The sequence below is a fragment of the Lampris incognitus genome, chromosome 16 (assembly GCF_029633865.1).
Source record: "Lampris incognitus isolate fLamInc1 chromosome 16, fLamInc1.hap2, whole genome shotgun sequence".
Classification (NCBI taxonomy): Eukaryota; Metazoa; Chordata; class Actinopteri; order Lampriformes; family Lampridae; genus Lampris; species Lampris incognitus.
The window spans coordinates 53,216-73,437 of record NC_079226.1 but is presented as its reverse complement, the minus strand read 5'-3'; the positions used below and the strand labels follow the sequence as shown (position 1 = coordinate 73,437).

At 43.1% G+C, this 20,222-nt stretch overlaps 3 non-coding genes and 2 pseudogenes across 3 annotated transcripts; all 5 read left to right on the top strand.

Annotated features, from left to right (window-relative positions):
• The first annotated feature begins 8,737 nt into the window (after positions 1–8,737).
• Positions 8,738–8,947, top strand: LOC130126902 (small nucleolar RNA U3). Its single transcript, XR_008811754.1, has one exon. It is a non-coding gene; the product is annotated as a small nucleolar RNA U3 (small nucleolar RNA).
• A 2,854-nt stretch (positions 8,948–11,801) lies between these two features.
• On the top strand, positions 11,802–12,023 carry LOC130126900 (small nucleolar RNA U3). The gene has a single exon (XR_008811752.1). It is a non-coding gene; the product is annotated as a small nucleolar RNA U3 (small nucleolar RNA).
• Positions 12,024–13,044: 1,021 nt separating this feature from the next.
• LOC130126903 (small nucleolar RNA U3) lies at positions 13,045–13,222 on the top strand (annotated as a pseudogene).
• A 4,816-nt stretch (positions 13,223–18,038) lies between these two features.
• On the top strand, positions 18,039–18,253 carry LOC130126901 (small nucleolar RNA U3). The gene has a single exon (XR_008811753.1). It is a non-coding gene; the product is annotated as a small nucleolar RNA U3 (small nucleolar RNA).
• A 1,364-nt stretch (positions 18,254–19,617) lies between these two features.
• On the top strand, positions 19,618–19,792 carry LOC130126904 (small nucleolar RNA U3; annotated as a pseudogene).
• The last annotated feature ends 430 nt before the right edge of the window (positions 19,793–20,222 follow it).

The following is a 20,222-nucleotide window of genomic DNA, read 5'->3' as shown; positions in this document are numbered from 1 at the left end:
TCCATGTCTGTAGATATTTTGGTATGATAACCATTCCTGAGTAGCAGCTGTATCACAGTTATCAGCTCATGAAGTTAACCACCCCCTAAAGTAAATTGCATTTTAGACACTGGTGCATATCCTGGTTTAGCCTCATGGTCAGGACATTTTTCAATGTTCTATAATATTGTCTTTGGTATCATTTTAAAGGGGACCTTCTTAGCTTTCATTCAAGCCCTGTTGTGGATATTTCTCACAAATATAGAGGTCACTTGAGCTCTTCAACCCGTCAATAACACACATCTTTCTGCAATGTTCGCCTAAACTATATACTTTCTTTTAGCCCTGTGGCATCTAGGAATATCAGGGACACAAAACACAAAAACTGGAATACTCACAGGACTGTAAAGATTCAGGAAATGTATAATATACCTATACTATTTCATTGTGTGAGGTGATTGTGAACCTTAAATTAGAAGGGCATTATTACTAAGAAACTAACTAGACCAAAGCCAGTTAGTCCATGGGTCAGACCAGATATCGATATCATCCAAGGTGACACAACGTCACTGGTGCCATTTTATTTGGTACACTAACAGAAGTAAAATAATACATGATAACCTTTCCAAATGAGCAGCTATTTCATTTTTCTTTCAGGAAACCTGTTTCTGTGCCTCTCACGATTGTGTATTTGCCCAGATTTTTACAAATATAGCATTTCAACACCCCTGGTACTGATTAGCCTAGCTTAAACTCTGGGACAGTTCTTAGTTGGCCAACAACCAAGGATAACCAGTACTGTGTACTTCCATTCATTGTGCTAAGCTAGGCTAACGTGCAGCCAGATAGCTTTATACTAAACGCATATAGAGGAAACTGGTATCTTATCTTCTTGTCTCACTCTGGAGACGATTGTAAGCTAATTTCCCATAATGTTAGCATGTTCTTTTAATGTATATGTTAATATGATTAGTTAAAGTGGCTACGAGGAACTTTCATCTTGTGTTGATTTTAGCGGCCTCATGTGGACAAAATACAGCTGTTGCATAGCAACTAGGTAATGTATCTATTTGTGGCTATGTAAGATAAATAATGGTAATATGACGCTGGTGAAGCAAAGTAAACTTTGTTTTAGTAGTGTTCATACACTTAAGTTACATGTATTTGTTTGTATGTGGCAGGTGAAAACTGACTGAATATGGCCACTGGTGAACAAGCAAGTTTTTACCCAATAACAAAGCGCCCACGGGTGGAGTGCATTATCCACTGTTCTGATGATACAGATAAGCTGGTTTCACTACAAAGTGTCGACTCATGGAGAACTCTGCTCAGGGCAGCTCAGATACGAAATCATGCACCAGTTTTGAAACTGGCAAAAGACATTCCTGAGGGACAGATTCCAGCAATCTACTACCACAGAAAGTGTCGCAGTATCTTCACTATGAAGCAAATTCTTGATGGCCTCCTTGCAAAAGAAAAGTTGTGTCTCTGCTGAGGAGAAACAATCTAAGAGAATAGCTCGACATGCTCCAAGTACATCTAGGACTTATGATGCAGAGTGCATATTTTGTCAGAAAAACAGCAAATATTCCAAGAGACAGAATACGAGAGAAGTACTGGTGCAGTGTCGAGAACTGCAAGCTGATGCAAAGATCAGGAGTGCAGCCACAAAGAAAAGGGACAGCAGAATCCTTGCCATTGTGAGTAGAGACCTTGTAGCAGCTGAAGGGCACTACCACAGGTCATGCTATAGACTTTACACCAAAGAAGAGGTTTCCAAAGGAGAGGTTGCCAGCAATGAAGATGATGATGCTGCAGCCCAGTATGAAGCTGCTGTGAATAAGGCATACAATGAGCTGTTCCTCTTCATCAGGATGGAGCTTTTTGGCAATCCTCAAGTGATGACAGTGACTGATCTCTCTTCTAGACTGGTAGCTTCAATGAACTCCCAAGGCATTGCCCAAGTCAAGGAATCAACCAAGAAGCACATAAGGCGAAACCTGGAGAGTGAGTTTGCTGGAGCCTTGCAGATATTCCCTGATGAGAAAGGAAAATTCCTCCTCTATCCCGATAACTTGTCCATGAGGGAACTTGCCAAAGAAAATCAGTCTCTCAAAAGGGAGCTGCAGACCCTGAAAAGTGTCAGTGCACAAGATGTTATAGCCAAAGCAGCCATCAAATTGAGAGCAGACATTAAAAGTCAAGATGTTCCTCAAACCTGGCCGCCTGAAGTCAAACCAGCAGCAGAATGTCCTACCATTCCAGAGTCGCTCATTATCTTCCTGTACTCTCTACTCACAGGCTCAAATGATCCTGATCATGCATCCCAGAGAGTGCAGTGCCTTCTGCAGTCATTTGGCCATGACATAGTATATGCAGTGACATGTGGAAATACCAAGCCTTCCAAGCACATTGTTCTGCCATTCAGTGTCAAATCGTTGACAGGAAATGTAGAGTTGATAAACATCCTCAACCGACTTGGTCACTGTGTCCTATTCACAGATGGAAGAGATCAACACTGCCCTGTGTCTCCGGAAACTCTCATCATCAGGGAGTGGCATTGCCCTTCCAGCTAACATCCATCCTGGCATATTCACAACTTTAGCCTGGGACAATATCGACCGTCTTGAAGAAACTGTCAGTGGTGAGGGAACATCTCAGAGTCAATGGGATTGCTGTGCAAGCAAAGCCAGTGAACCCACTTCCTGTCCAACCCATGCCCACTGTTCCCAAAACAAAGAAGAGAAGCATTGATGGACCCCCACCAATGTTGCCAACTTACAATGCTGGACAACGGGTAGGGCCACCACAAAGCAAAAAGTCAGATGCCGATACTGCAGCCAATACTAAGCTTGCCAGAGAGAAAAACCTTCTTTGGGTCCTAGCACGCATGTCACAACAAGAACAGTCAGTCAGCAGCTGGACAGGCTTCAACATCCTGACTCGAGGAGAGATGACGGTCATCCCCGACAATATAGGCTATCTGCCTACCATCAATGCTCCAGCGACACAAATGTCTACTGTCAACGAGGTGCTTAACCAGTCACTGAGCATCATGCAGTGCTTAGGCCTGAGGAAGATTGTGTCTTTGACCAAGCCCTGTATGCGAAGGCTGTCGAGATCACATGGAAACACCATGACAAGTTCCATGATATCATCGTTAGGCTTGGGGTATTCCACACCATCTGCACACTGCTGGCAATAATAGGAAAGCGTTTCCAAGATGCTGGACTCAAAGACCTCTGCATTGAGTCTGGAATGATTGCAGAAGGCTCAATTGCTGGTGTTATGGATGGCCGCAAGTACAACAGGGCAGTGCGACTACACAAGCTCCTGTATGAGGCTCTCATGCGACTGACCTTGAATGGTTTCCTGTCCTGGTTGGAAGAAACTCACAGGAATGACATGGTTCACCTGAATGAGACACTGAAGACCATTGACAGCCTTGGGAAAGAAGTCTCACAACATGCTTTGAAGGAGGTCCTCGAGAACAGCTCTTGTACACGCATCATGGATCTATTTGAAGTCTACCGTGAGTTCCTTAGAGGTGGAAACGGCAGCCTCTCGAACTTCTGGATGTCCTATTTGGACATGGTTGAAATCTTGTTGGGGCTCATCCGAGCATCCAGAGAGGGAGACTGGATGCTACACTTGGCTAGCATTCGAGCAACGATCCCATGGTGCTTTGCTTATGACGGGATGAATTATGCACGCTACCTCCCCTACTACTACGCCCAGATGTCTGAGCTGCCCATCACACACCCAGATGTGTACACAGAATTCATGGAAGGAGGCTTCTCAGTCCAACTGGGCTCCACCAATCCCTTTGGCCGAATCCCTGTTGACCAAGCTATAGAAGAAACTGTGAACAAAGACACCCAAACAGCTGGAGGGACAAAGGGATTCAGCTTGAAGCCAGGAGCTGTGACCAAATATTATCTCACAGCTGAGTATAGAAGCATGTACCTCAGACAGCTGAGAGACCTGACAGGTCAAGGCAGGTGCAAATGGTCTCATCCAGATCTACAGAGTCCAAGGATCAAGAGAGATGAAGCAGATGTCCAGTCTCTCATGGACCTTATGGAGAATAACTGGCTCAATCCTATGTCCCCTGATGAGATTGATTTGGTTAGCCTCTCCACTGGCAACATGGCTCCACCTGATGTGACCATAGATCTCTTGAGAAAGGAGAAGAGGCCTACCAAGCATTCCAGCAAACGAGGTTAGATGCAGACCCACCACCTGTGAAATTCCACGACAAGATGACCAAGCAAAGTCTGAAACCATTCTCCAATGTCCGCACAAAACAAGCTCATGGAAAGAAAGCACAGGATGTGGTTCTGAAGGCAGATAGAAACCTTTTCAGTCACATGATCCTGGTGGCTGAAAGCAGGAAGGTGAATCTGAAGGATGTCCTTGCCTACCCATTGGGCCCACTACCATGGGCACTGGCAAATGCTGATGGGTCCTTACGAAAAACAAACAAGGCTGTACTTGCCAGAGAGCTTGAAAAGAATGTATCTCCTGCAGCAGACATCCCAATCCCATCTACTTCCATCATTGATGGGATGAGCCTGGTCCAAAAAATGAATGGCAACAACAAAACCTTTGCACAGGTGGCAGAGTCAGCCTTGACCCAGGTCCTCCATGAGGGAGCACAGAGTGGGAGGATTGATGTTGTTTTTGATGTCTATCACCAGACTTCGATCAAAGATGCTGAACGACTGAACCGGGGTGGAGACATCACTCTCCAGTACAAGAATCTTGCAGGGGGACACCACGTCCAGCAGTGGAGAAAATTTCTGTGCAGTTCCTCCAAGTCCAGTCTCATCAAGTTTCTGGTGAAAGAGTGGAAACTCCCACGATACAGAGCTATGCTGCATGGCAAGGTGTTGTACATGACCTGTGAGGAAACCTGCTACAAGTTGACAGAAGATGGGTGTGAGGAAGCAGCAGAACTGCACTCCACACATGAAGAAGCTGACACCCGTCTGCTCCTGCATGCATTGCATGCAGCAAATGCGGGCTCAAAGTCAGTTATCATCACAGCTGAGGACACTGATGTCATGGTGCTTTGTCTTGGCTTCCAGAAGGACATCACCTGTCCCATCTACCAGAAGTGTGGGACTCAGAACCGCACACGGTTTGTCGACATCACCAAACTGGCCAGTTCACTTGGAGACAGCATCTGTGACAGCCCAATTGGCTTATATGCCTTCACAGGCTGCGACACTGTCGGTGCATTCGCTGGTCGAGGGAAGCTGAATGCCCTGAAGATAGTGAGAAAGCACACTTCCTGCCAAGAGACTTTTAGTCAACTGGGACAGACATGGAATGTGAGTGATGAGCTGTTCCAGAAAATTGAGCAGTTCACCTGTCGGATGTATGTTGCTAATAGCAGCACTGCTGAGGTGAACAAACTGCGTTACCAGCTCTTCTGCACCAAAAGGGGAGAGGTTGAGTCCAGCCAGCTGCCACCATGTAGAGACTGTCTCTTTATGCATGTTCAACGAGCCAACTATCAGGCAGCAATATGGAAGTGCTGTCTGCAGGCTAACCCTGTGGTGCCAAGCCCTACTGAGTATGGATGGACAGACGATGAAGGCAAGCTGGCCATTTACTGGATGCGCTCCCCACCTGCACCAGATGTGGTCTTGGAAATGCTAACATGCAAGTGTGTGCATTCATGCAAAATGCCAAGCTGCATGTGCCTGTCAAATGGACTTCCATGCACAGACATGTGCAGGTTACAGACCTGCAGTAACCAAAAACAGCAGGATGGTCCAGAACTGGACTTTGAACTTGGGGAGTCAGATGATGAGAGAAACGAGCAGTTTGATGAATGACAGTGTGATGATTCTGATGGTATTACTGTGGTAGTAGTCTATTGATGCACAGGATGTTGATTCTGGACTTGGTTACCCAGAGCTTGATAACAATAATGTAACCATATTCACATATACCCACTAATGATATGAGATTACATGTATCATTGACTAAGTATATGTCAATGTTTAAAATAGTTCATTACCTCACTATGGTATTCCTTTTTATCATGTATTTTGATTGTGTATTTAAACAAATGTATAGAGACCAGTTTGTGACCTAACTGGCTTTGGTCTAGTTCTCATTTAAGGCTCACAATCACCTCACACAATGAAATAGTATGGGTATATTATACATTTTCTGAATCTTTACAGTCCTGTGAGTATTCCAGGTTTTGTGTCCCTGATATTCCTAGATGCCACAGGGCTAAAATAAAGTATATAGTTTAGGCGAAAATTGCAGAAAGATGTGTGTTATTGACGGGTTGAAGAGCTCATGTGACTTCTATATTTGTGAGAAATATCCACAACAGGGCTTGAATGAAAGCCAAGAAGGTCCCCTTTAAAATGATACCAAAGACAATATTATAGAACATTGAAAAATGTCCTGACCATGAGGCTAAACCAGGATATGCACCAGCGTCTAAAATGCAATTTAGTTTAGCGGGTGGTTAACTTCATGAGCTGATAACTGTGATACAGCTGCCACTCAGGAATGGTTATCATACCAAAATATCATCTACAGACATGGATCCTTTCAAAAATTATAAGTAAGTTTTGCCACCTTGAGTGTACCGAAATATCGTCTGGCCCATGGACTAACTCAGGGGCTTGGTACTTTCCATCAGAAATGTCATTGCCGTGGTTAGCTTGGCTACGACGAAGAGTCTGTTGCTGTTGTATTTCTGCGGGATTGTCCGACTGAACAGGTAAAACCCTTACCATAAGTGAAACATGTAGAAAGAGCCGTCCATTAATGTTATCTAAAACTTTCACTCCGAGAAGCTTGGTACTTTCCATCAGGAATGCCATTGCCGTAGTTAGCTTGGCTACTACAGTTTTTTTCTGTTGCTGCGGTATTTTCTGTGCGATTGACTGCTTGAGCTGATAAAACCCTTACAATTAAGCGAAACATGTAGACAGAGCCGTCCATTAATTTTATCCAAAACTATTACTCCAAGAAGCTTGGTACTTTCCATCAGAAATGCCATTGCCGTGGTTAGCTTGGCTACTGCGAAGAGTTAGTCTCTGTTGCTGAGGTATTCTGTGTGGGATTGTCTGCCTGAGCAGGTAAAAACCTTGCCCTATCCCAACCGAAACATGTAGAAAGAGCGATCCGTTAGTTTTATCTGAAACTATCTGTTCAGAAATGCTACTGCGAAGAGGTAGTCACTGTTGCTGTGGTATTGTCAGTATGACTTGTTTGCCTGAGCAGATAAAACTCTTAGCCAAACTCATCCCTAACCGAAAGATGTAGAAAGAGCAATCTGTTAATTTTATCCAAACCTTTCAGTTGGAAAAGCTCAGTACTTTCCATCAGAAATGACTTTGACATGGATAGCCTGGCTACTGCTAAGAGTTATTCTCTGTTGTGGTATTTTTTTGTGCGGTTGTCTGCCTGAGCTGATAAAACCCTTACCCTAAGCGAAAAGTGTAGAAAGAGCCGTCCAGTAATGTTATCCAAAACTTTCACTCCGAGAAGCTTGGTATTTTCCATCAGAAATGCCATTGCCGTGGTTAGCTTGGCTGCTGCGAAGAGTTGGATTCTGTTGCTGTGGTGTTGTCTGTGCGATTGTCTGCCTGAGCTGATAAAACCCTTACAACTAAGCGAAGCATGTAGAAAGAGCCGTCCATTAATTTTAAGCAAAACTTTTACTCCAAGAAGTTTGATACTTTCCATCAGAAATGCCATTGCCGTGGTTAGCTTGGCTACCACGAAGAGTTGGTCTCTGTTGCTATTGTATTTCTGCGGAGTGTGTGTGTGTGTGTGTGTGTGTGTACATACAGTGTTGTGATGCATCTAGTGCAGCAGTGTGTAGTTGGAGGGAAGGTGCACGTGTTCTTCCAACCCGCTTGTGTCCTTCCTGCCCTTAGCTTGCTGCCGCTGGCTAGCCTTTGTGGCGAATAGGGAAGCATCCTAGCGTGTAACCCTTTCCTTGCCAGTACATAGCCTCTCCTTCACCAAGACTCCTGCCAGGCCTCCCCGTGGCCACACATGGTAACTGGGGTCTTGCGGCCCCAGGCTAACTTGGCAGGGGATCTCAGAGCAGCAGTGGGCCCCAGAGATATGGTGTGCAGGCCCACCCTGGTGGACACATCCTGGCACCTATCAACCGCTGCCTTGTGGGTGAGTCTGGAAGACATAAGGCCAAGGAAGCTTACCCCAACAGAAAAGCAAGCTGTGGCGGCACGCTTCGAGGCGGTTTCCAAAAAACTGGATTTCCGGCAGTCCCCTGCAGTTGTCTGGAGGTGCCGGTCGTCTGGGGATCTCCCTTGCCATCGGAACCATCTTCTCTACAATCATGTGGCGTTGGGAGAAGCGCACCCCCATGCCACTTTAAAAACCATCTCTGCGCAGGTATCTTCTGCTGTCTGAGTCCTCAAAGGACCCACAAATAGAAGATGGTCATCATCGGGCACGATGGACAACCAGCAAGCAAGCAATTTCTGCGGGATTGTCCGACTGAACAGATAAAACCTTTACCATAAGTGAAACATGTAGAAAGTGCCGTCCATTAATGTTATCTAAAACTTTCACTCCGAGAAGCTTGGTACTTTCGATCAGGAATGCCATTGCCGTGGTTAGCTTGGCTACTGCGACGAGTTGGTGTCTTGCTGTGGTATTCTCTGTAGGATTGTGTGCCAGCGCAGATGAAACCCTTGCCCCAACCCTAACCGAAAGATATAGAGCCATCCGTTACGTTTAGCCAAACCTAATCCTACTTTCGGGGATAAGTTCTTTAGTTTTTATCGTGAGAAATGTTTTTCTAAAGTGAGTCCCGCCACCCATGATGAGCTGGGGTGCTTCTTCCTGAGCGCTAAGCGGGTACAGAGAAGTTGTTTAATCACAAGCTCTGTGCTTTAGATGACGTTTAACTTTCCTTTTATGGGAGCATCAAGAGAAGGGGCATGTTCTGAGTGGTAAAAAGGAAAAAAGTGCAGAAATGGATCAATTTGATCTAACCCTAAACCTTACTCTTAACTCTTAAAACATTAAATTGCAATTGCAGAAAAGTTCAATTTGAAAAAAACAAAACGAACTAACACTTGTATTGTTCCAAACCCCACCAACAACTTTTCAAGTTTAAAACGGGACAAAGTAATCAAGATATAAGACTGGGAGACCAGTTGTAATGAATAAACACCCAAATTGCCCCTAGACTTAACCAATCAAACTCTATCCATATCCCTAATCCTGGGGGAATTTCTAATCCAGCACTTGGGCATTGGCGGAGGTGCTCAGTTGACATGTGTTGGCTCTGGCATTCAACCCTAACCATAAAGTTAACCTAGTATGTTCAGTGTGAAATGCCGGAGCCGTGGTTAGCTTGGCTACCGCGAAGAGTTGGTCTCTTGCTGTGGGGTTTTCTGTGGGATTTGCTGCCTGAGCAGGTAAAACCTCTACCCCAACCCAAACGTGTTGAAAGAGCCGTCTGTTAATTTTATCCAAATTTTGCATACCGAGAAGCTCTGTACTTCCCATCAGAAATGCCACTGCAGTGGTTAGCTTGGCAACCGCCAAGACAGTCTCTGTTGCTATGGTATTATTTGTGGGATTAATTCTTGGCAGGAGCCAAGCTAACCACGGCAATGGTATTTGTGGTGGAAGATGGGGAGTGTTTCGGAGCTTGTGGTTCGGATATAATTAGCGGCTGGCTCTTTCTACACGTTTTTGTAAGGTTTGGGATAGGTTTAGTATAAGGGTTTTATCTGCTTAGGCAGACAGTCTCTGTTGCTGTTGTATTTCTGCGGGATTGTCCGCCTGAACAGATAAAACCCTTGCCATAAGTGAAACATGTAGAAAGAGGCGTCCATTAATGTTAACCAAAACTTTCACTCCGAGAAGCTTGGTACTTTCCATCAGAAATGCCATTGCGGTGGTTAGCTTGGCTACTGCGAAGAGTTAGTCTCTGTTGCTGTGGTATTCTCTGTGCGATTGTCTGACTGAACAAGTAAAACCCTTACATCTAAGCGAAACATTAATGTTTTCCAAAACTTTCACTCCGAGAAGCTCGGTACTTTCCATCAGGAATGCCATTGCCGTAGTTAGCTTGGCTACTACAAAGAGTTTTTCTCTGTTGCTGTGGTATTTTCTGTGCGATTGACTGCCTGAGCTGATAAAACCCTTACAATTAAGCGAAATATGTAGACGGAGCCGTCCATTAATTTCATCCAAAACTGTTACTCCGAGAGGTTTGGTACGTTCCATCAGAAATGCCATTGCCGTGGTTAGCTTGGCTACGACAAAGAGTCTGTTGCTGTTGTATTTCTGCGGGATTGTCCGACTGAACAGGTAAAACCCTTACCATAAGTGAAACATGTAGAAAGAGCCGTCCATTAATGTTATCTAAAATTTTGACTCCGACAAGTTTGGTCCTTTCCATCAGAAATGCCATTGCCGTGGTTAGCTTGGCTACCACGAAGAGTTGGTCTCTGTTGCTATTGTAATATCATCTGCGGGATTGTCCGCCTGAACAGATAAAATCCTTACGATAAATGAAACATTTAGAAAGAGCCGTCCATTAATGTTATCCAAAACTTTCACTCCGAGAAGCTTGGTAATTTCCATCAGTAATGCCATTGCCGTAGTTAGCTTGGCTACTACGAAGAGTTAGTCTCTGTTGCTGTGGTATTCTCTGTGCGATTGTCTGCCTGAGCTGATAAAACCCTTACTCTAATTGAAACATGTAGAAACAGCCTCCGTGAAATTTTTTTCCGAAATTGTCGCTCCGAAAGTCGGTACTTGAGAAGAGCAGTGCCATTGCTGTGTTTAGCTTGGCTACGACGAAGTTAGTCTGTTGCTGTGGGATTGTCTGCCTGAGCAGGTAAAACACTTACGCTAACCAAAACGAAACGTTGTAGAAAGAGCATACATCAATAAGATCCAAAACTGTAACTCCGAGAAGCTGGGTACTTTCCATCCGAAATGCCATTGCCGTGGTGAGCTTTGCTACTGTGAAGGCTTAGTCTCTGTTCCTGTGAGATAGTTTTCCTGAGCCGATAAAACCCTTAACCAAACCCTACCTCAACCAAAACATGAAGAAAGTCAGTTAGTTTGATCCAAAATTTCGAATACGAGAAAGTCGGTACTTTATTTCTGAATTTTCTTTGCTGTGTTTAGCTTGGCTACCGTGAAGTGTTGGTCTCTGTTGCTGTGTTATTTTGTGTGGGATTGTCTGCCTGAGCAGGTAAAACACTTACACTAAACCAACTGAAACATGTAGAAAGAGCCATCCGTTTATTTTAGCCAAAACTATCGCTGCGAGAAGCTTGCTACTCCATCAGAAATGTCATTGGCTACCACCAAGACTGTCTGTTGCTGTGGTATTTCTTTGGGATTATCTGGCTGAGCAGATAAAACTCTTATGTGAAACATGTAGAAAGAGTCGTCTGTTAATTTAATCCGGAACTATCACTCCGAGAAGCTCGGTACTTTCCATCAGAAATGACTTTGCTGTGGTTAGTTTGGCTACTATGAAGAGTTGGTCTCTGTTACTGTGGTGTTTTCTTTGGGATTGTGTGGCTGAGCAGATAAAACCCTTACCCTAACCCAAATTCTACCTCAAGCGAAACATGTAGAAAGCGCTGTCCGTTAATTTTATGCAAAGCTTTTACTCTGAGAAGCTCTCTACTTTCCATCAGAAATACCATTGCCGTGGTTAGCTTGGCTACTGCGACGAGTTGGTCTCTATTGCTGTGGTATTGTCTGCCAGAGCAGATAAAACTCTTAGCCCAACCATAACCAAAAGATATAGAGCCATCCATTGAGTTTATCAAAACCTAATACTTATTTCAGAGATAATTTCTTTAGTTTTTTATCTTGAGAAATGTTTTTCTAAAGTGCGAGTCCCGCCACCCACCATGATGAGCCTGGGGTGCTTCTCCCTGACCGCGAAGCAGGTACAGAGAAGTGGTTTAATCACTCACTCTGTGCTTTTGGTGACCGTTCAGTGTTGCTTTTATGGAGTTATCAAGAGGAAGGAGCATGTTCTGTGTGGTAAAAAGGAGGGGCAAAAAATGTAGAAATTCATCAATTTTATTTAAACCTACCCCTAAAACTTAGTCCAAACCCTAAAAACATGACGATTGTAGAAGTGCAATTCAATAAAAGAAACCCACTTGTATTGCTGCAAACCCCACCAACAACTTTTCAAGTTTAAAACGGGATAGACTAATCGAGAGGGAAGACAATGGGGGATCAAGTGTAAAGAATAAACAACCTCCAAATAGATCCTATACCCAATCCATCAAACTCTCTCCAAATTTGTAACCCTAAACCTGGGGGTATCTGTAAGCCAGTATTTGGGCATTGTTGAGGCGCCTGGTTGACATTTGTTGGCTCTGGCATTCAATTCTAACCCTTACCTTTCACTCGGAGAAGCCTAGTATCTCCCATCAAAAATGCCATTGCCATGGTTGGCGTGGCTAACATGAAGAGTTAATCTCTGTTGCTGTGGGATTTTCTGCCTGAGCAGGTAAAACCTTTACCTTAACACAAACCCTACCCTTACGTGTTGAAAGAGCCGTATGTTGATTTTTATCCAAACCTTTCACACCGAGAAGCTCTGTACTTTCCATCAGAAATGCCATTGCAATGGTTAGCTTGGCAACCGCCAAGACAGTCTCTGTTGCTATGGTATTCTTTGTGGGATTAATTCTTAGCAGAAGTCAAGCTAACCACGGCAATGGTATTTGACGGAAAATACTGTCACGGAGCTTAAGGTTTGGATATAATTAACGGATGGCTCTTTCTACATCTTTCTGTAAGGGTTGGGATAGGTTTAGTATAAGAGTTTTATCTGCTCAGGCAGACTGTCTGTTGCTGTGGTATTGTTTGTGGAACTACTTTTGAGTAGGAAAAACCCTCACTGTAACCCTACGCCAACCCTGGCCAAAAGATGTAGAAAGAGACATCCATTAATTTTATCCAAAACTTTCATTTCGAGAAGCTCGGGTACTTTCCATCAGAAATGCCATTTCCATCAAATTATGCAAACCTAATCCTAACCAAAAGATTCAGAAGACTACACTTTCAGCGGTCATATCTGTCGTTCTTGGTTTGAAAAATGTTTCCAAGTGTGAGTCCGCCACCCACGATGATGAGCTGCGGTGCTTCTTCCTGAGCATGAAGCAGGTACAGAGAAGTGATTTGATTACAAGCTCTGTGCTTTTGAGGCAAAGAGCGTGCTCTGAGTGGTAAAAGAAAAAAATTGAGAAAGCCATCAATTACTTTTATTTTAAACCTAACCCTAAAAACATTAAACTGCAATAGCAGTGAACTTCAATTAAAAAAAATCACTTATAATGCTCCAAACCCCACCAACAACTTTTCAAGTTTAAAACAGAATAAACGGTGGATAATCTCAAACTGTGTGCTTTTTCGTCAAGATGCATCCTCTGATTGGTAAAATGGAGAAATCTATCAATTTTATTGAAACATAACTCTAAAAACCGCCATAGCAAAGAACTTCAATTTTAAAAAAAAATGTATAATGCTCCAAACCTCACCAGCAACTTTTCAAGTTTAACACGGGATAAACTAATCAAGATACAGGACAGTGGCAGATCAGTTGTAAAGAAGAAAAAACATCCAAATTGAACCCATCAATCTCTCCATAACTCTCATATTGGGGTATCGCTAAGCCAGCGCTTGGGCACTGTCCGCCTGAGCAGAAAAACTTGACCCTAAACTCAAACACTACGTCAACCAAAACATGTAGCAAGGACCATCCGTTGATTTTTATCCAAAACGTTTACTACGAGAAGCTTGGTTCTTTCCTTCAGGAATGCAATTGGCGTGGTTAGCTTGGCTACTGCGAAGAGTTTGTCTCTATTGCTGTGATATTCTTTGTGCGATTGTCTGCCTGAGCTGATAAAACTCTTACCATAAGTGAAACATGTAGAAAGAGCCGTCCATTAATTTTATCCAAACTTTCACACCAAGAATCTTGGTACTTTCCATCAGAAATGCCATTGCCGTGGTTAGCTTGGCTACTGCGAAGAGTTAGTCTACGTTGCTCTGGTATTCTCTGTGCGATTGACTGCCTGAGCTGATAAAACCCTTATACTAAGTGAAATATGTTGAAAGAGCCGTTCGGTAAATTTATTCAAAATTTTTTACTACGAGTACCTCTACTTTCCATCATAAATGCCATTGCCGTGGTTAGCTTGGTTACAATGAAGAGTTAGTCTCTGTTGCTATGGTATTCTCTGTGCGATTATCTGCTTAAACACGTAACACACTTACCTTAACCCAACCAAAACATATAAGAAGAGCCATCCGTTAATGTTGTCCAAAACTTTCACTCCAAGGTGCTCGGTTTTTCCTTCAAAAATGCCATTGCCGTGGTTACCTTGGCTACCCCGAAGAGTTGGTCTCTGTCGCTGTTGTATTTCTGAGGGATTGTCCGCCTAAACACATAAAACCCTTACTGTAAGTGAAACATTTAGAAAGCACTCCGTTAATTTCGTCCAAAATTTTCAGTCCGAGAAGCTCGGTTTTTCCTTCAAAAATGCCATTGCCGTGGTTACCTTGGCTACCACGAAGAGTTGGTCTCTGTCGCTATTGTATTTCTGAGGGATTGTCCGCCTAAACACATAAAACCCTTACTGTAAGTGAAACATTTAGAAAGCACTCCGTTAATTTCATCCAAAATTTTCAGTCCGAGAAGCTCGGTTCTTTCCTTCAGAACTGCCGTTGTTAGCTTAGCTACTGCGAAGAGTTAGTCTCTGTTGCTGTGGTATTCTCTGTGCAATTGTCGGCCTGAGCAGATAATGCCCTTACAACTAAGCGAACTATATAGAAAAAGCCGTCCAGCGATTTTATCCAAAACTTTTACGAGTAGCTTGGTACTTTCCATCAGACATTCCATTTTCGTAGTTAGCTTGGCTACAATGAAGAGTTAGTCTCTGTTGCTGTTGTATTTCTGCGATTGTCTGCTTAAAAAGGTAACACACTTACCCTAACCCAACCAAAACATGTAGGAAGAGCCGTCTGTTAATTTTATCCAAAACTTTCACTCCAAGAAGCTCGGTTCTTTGCTTCAGAAATTCCATTGCCGTGGTTAGCTTGGCTACCTCGAAGAGTTGGTCTCTGTTGCTGTTGTATTTCTGAGGGATTGTCCGCCTAAACGGATAAAACCCTTACACTAAGCGAAATATGTAAAAAAGCCGGGCATTAATTTTATATCTTTTCCCCCAAAAAGCTTGGTACTTTCCATCAGAAATGCCATTGCCGTGGTTAGCTTGGCTACCACGAATAGTTAGTCTCTGTTGTTGTTGTATTTCTGTGGGTTTGTCCGCCTGGACAGATAAAACCCTTACCGTAAGTGAAACATGTAGAAAGAGCCGTCCATTAATGTTGTACAAAACTTTCACTTCGAGAAGCTTGGTACTTTCCATCAGGAATGCCATTGCTGCAGTTAGCTTGGCTACTACGAAGAGTCATTCTCTGTTGCTGTGGTGTTCTCTGTGCGATTGTTTGTCTGAGCTGATAAAACCCTTTCGCTTAGCGAAATATGTAGAAAGAGCTGTCCAGTAATTTTATCCAAAACTTTCACTCCGAGAAGCTTGGTACTTTCTTTCGGAAATGACTTTGCCATAGATAGCCTGGCTACTGGTAAGAATTATTCTCTGTTGTGGTATTTTTTTTGTGGGATTGTCTGACTGAGCTGATAAAACCCTTACAACTAAGCGAAATATGTAGAAAGAGCTGTTCAGCAATGTTATCCAAAACGTGCACTCCGAGAAGCTTGGTACTTTTCATCAGAAATGCCATTGCCGTAATGAGCTTGGCTACTGCAAAGAGTTAGTCTCTGTTGCTGTAGTAGTCTCTGTGCGATTGTCTGCCTGAGCTGATAAAACCCTTACCCTAAGTGAAACATGTAGAAATGGTCTCTGTCAATTTTTTGCCCCGAAAGTATCACTCAGAAGCTCGGTACTTGAGAAGAGCAGTGCCATTGCTGTGGTTAGCTTGTCTACGACGAAGTAATTCTCTGTTGCTGTGGGATTGTCTGCCTGAGCAGGTAAATCCCTTGCGCCAACCAAACCGAAACATTGTGCATATGTTAATAAGATCGAAAAACTGTCACTCCGAGAAGCTTGGTACTTTCCGTCAGAAATGTCATTGCCAGTGTGAGCTTTGCTACTGCGAAGAGTTAGCCTCTGTAGCTGTGAGATTGTCTGGCTGAGCAGGTAAAACCCTTACCCTATCCCAACCGAAACATGTAGAAAGAGCAATCCATTAGTTTTATCTGAAACTATCGTTCCGTGTTCAGAAATGCTACTGCGAAGAATTATTCTCTGTTGCTGTGGTATTGTGTGTTGGATTGTTTGCCCGAGCAGATAAAAATCTTAGCCTAACTCATCCCTAACCGAAAGATGTAGAAAGAGTCCTCCATTAATTTTATCCAAAACTTTCACTCTAAGAAGCTTGGTTCTTTCTTTCAGAAATGACTTTGCCATAGATAGCCTGGCTACTGCTAAGAGTTGTTCTCTGTTGTTGTGAGATGGTGTGACTGAGTAGATAAGCCCAAACCCTACCTCAAGCGAAACATGTAGAAAGCGCTGTCCGTTAATTTTATGCAAACCTTTTACTTTGAAAAGCTGGGTTCTTTCCTTCAGAAATGCCATTGCCGTAGTTGGCTTGGCTACCATGAAGAGTTAGACTCTGTTGCTGTGATGTTCTGTGTGATTGTCTGCCTGAGCTGATAAAACCCTTACACTAAGCGAAATATGTAGAAAGAGCTGTCCAGTAATTTTATCCAAAACTTGCACTCCGAGAAGCTTGGTACTTTCCATCAGAAATGCCATTGCCGTAGTTGGCTTGGCTACTGCGAAGAGTTAGTCTCTGTTGCTGTGGTATTCTGTGTGCGATTGTCTGTCTGAGCCGATAAAACCCTTAGATCTAAGCGAAACATGTAGAAAGAGCCGTCCATTAATTTTATCCAAAACTTTCACTCCGAGAATCTTGGTACTTTCCCTCAGTAATGACATTGCCCTGGTTTGCTTGGCTACCACGAAGAGTTAGTCTCTGTTGCTATTGTATTTCTGCGGGATTGTCCGACTGAACAGATAAACCCCTTACTATAAGTGAAATATGTAGAATAGCCGTCCATTAATTTTATCCAAAACTTTCACTGCAAGAAACTTGATACTTCCCATCAGGAATGCCATTGCCGTAGTTAGCTTGACTACTACGAATAGTTGGTCGCTGTTGCTGTGGTATTTTTTGTGCGATTGTCTGCCTGATAAAACCTTCACACTAAGCGAAATATGTAGAAAGAGCTGTCCAGTAATTTTTTCCAAAACTTTAACTCCGAGAAGCTTGGTACATTCCATCAGGAATGCCATTGCCATAGTTAGCTTGGCTACCACGAAGAGTCTGTTTCTGTTGTATTTTTGCGGGATTGTCTGACTGAACAGATGAAACCCTTACCATAAGTGAAACATGTAGACAGTGCCGTCCATTAATGTTATCCAAAACTTTTACTCCGAGAAGCTTGGTACTTTCCATCTGAAATGCCATTGCCGTGGTTAGCTTGGCTATTGCGAAGAGTTAGACTCTGTTGCTGTGGTATTATCTGTGCGATTGTCTGCCTGAGCTGATAAAACCCTTACAACTAAGACAAACATGTAGAAAGAGCCGTCCATTCATTTTAGCTAAAATTTGGTCCGGGAGGTTTGGTACTTTACATCAGAAATGCCATTGGCGTGGTTAGGCTTGGCTACTGCTAAGAGTTATTCTCTTTTGTTGTGGGATTGTCTGGCTGAGTAGATAAAACCCTTACCCTACCTCAAGCGAAACATGTAGATAGCGATGTCCGTTAATTTTACGCAAAAATTTTACTCTGAGAAGCTGTGTACTTTCCATCAGAAATACCATTACCGTGGTTAGCGTGGCTACCGCGACGAGTTAGTCTCTATTGCTGTAGGATTGTCTGCCAGAGCAGATAAAACCCTTAGCCCAACCGTAACTGAAAGATATTAAGCCATCAGTTGAGTTTATCCAAACCTAATCCTAATTTCGGGGATAATTTCTTTAGTTCTTATATTGAGAAATGTTTTTCTAAAGTGTGAGTCCCTTCACCCACGATGATGAGCCTGGGGTGCTTCTCCCTGAGCGCGAAGCAGGTACAGAGAAGTGGTTTAATCACTCACTATGTGCTTTTGGTGACCGTTCAGTGTTGCTTTTATGGGGTTATCAAGTGAAGGACCATGTTCTGTGTGGTAAAAAGGAGGGGAAAAAATGTAGAAATTCATCAATTTTATCCAAACCTATCCCTAAACCTTAGTCCTAACCCTAAAAACATTAAATTGCAGAAGTGCAATTCTATAAAAAAAACAAACACTTTGTATTGCTCAAAACACCACCAAGTTTTCAAGTTTAAAACGGGATAAACTAATCAAGAGAGAAGACCATGGGAGATCAATTGTAAAGAATAAACAACCTCCAAATTGACCCTATACCTAACCCTAAACCTGGGGGTATCTGTTATCCAGTGTTTGGGCATTTGGCTCTGGCATTCAACCATAATCCTTACCTTTCACTAGGAGAAGCCTAGTATTCCCCATCAAAAATGCCATGGTTGGCGTGGCTAACATGAAGACTTAGTCTCTGTTGCTGTGGTGTTTTCTGTGGGATTTTCTGCCTGAGCAGGTAAAACCTTTTACCCTAACACAAACCCTATCTTCACACCGAGAAACTCTGTATTTTCCATCAGAAATGCCATTGCAATGGTTAGCTTGGCAACCGCCAAGACGGTCTCTGTTGCTATGGCGTTCTTTGTGGGATTAATTCTTAGCAGGAGTCAAGCTAACCACCGCAATGATATTTCTGGTGGAAAATACTGACTGTCTCGGAGCCTTAGGTTTGGATATAATTAACGGATGGCTCTTTCTACATCTTTATGTACGGGTTGTGATAGGTTTAGTATGAGTTTTATCTGCTCAGGCAGACAGTCTCTGTTGCTGTGGTAATCTCAGTGGGACTACATTTGAGTAGGAAAAACCCTCACCGTAACCCTAATCCTACACTAACCCTTGCCGAAAGATGTAGAAAGAGACCTCCGTTAATTTCATCCAAAACTTTCATTTCAAGAAGCTCGGTACTTTCCAGCAGAAATGCCATTTCCATCGAAATCTTGCCTATCGCTATATTAGTCTCCTCTTGCTGTGGTATTGTTTGTGGGATTAAGCCTTGGCGGTAGCCAAGCTAACCACGGCAATGGCATTTCTGATATAAAGTACCGAGCTCCTTCGAGTGAAAGTTTTGGATAAACTTAACGGATGGCTCTTTCTACATCTTTCGGTTAAGGTTTTATCTGGTAAGGAAGACAATCCCAAAGAGAATACCTCAGCAACAGAGACTGTCTGCCTGTGCAGATAAAATCCTTATACTAAACCTATCCCAGGCCTTACTTTCCATCTGAAATGCCATTACTGTGGTTAGGTTGGCAACCGCCAAGACGGTCTCTGTTGCTATGGTATTCTCTGTGGGATTGTCTGCCTCAGCAGATAAAAACCGAATCCCAGCCTTAACTGAAAGACCCGTCTGTCAAGTTTATGCAAACTTAACCCTAACCAAAAGATTCAGAAGACGATACTTTGAGCGATAATTTCTGTCGTTCTTGTAAAATGTTTCAAAAGTGTCAGTTCTGCCACCCACGATGATGAGCTGCGGTGCTTCTTCCTGAGCATGAAGCAGGTACAGAGAAGTGGTTTAATCACAAGCGGTGTGCTTTTGAGGCAAGAAGCGTGCTTTGATCGGTAAACTGGAGAAAACTATCAATTTTATTTAAACCTAACCCTAAAAACAAACTGCCATAACAATTAACTTCAATTAAAGAAAATTGGTAACACTTTAGTATGGGGAACATATTCTAAGTAACAAAAACTTAATTTATAGTAATTTAACACTATTAATACTTGTACTTTAGTTATGTAAGAACAGACCATATTAAGTGTTAGTAAGGGAGAATAACTCTTCTTGTGGTACTACCACCTTATGAAGTCCATACTAAGCAGAGCATATGGAGGTGGTACTACTAATAAGCAGTAATTCTGAGGTTATAGAGGGAAAACTCATAGTTAATGGCTTACTGGTTGTATAATAAGGCCATGCAGAATAAGGCATTGAGTATGGAATAATGAGCAATTAAGAGCCAATATGTTGCTAATGTGCATGCAAATAAGCACCTA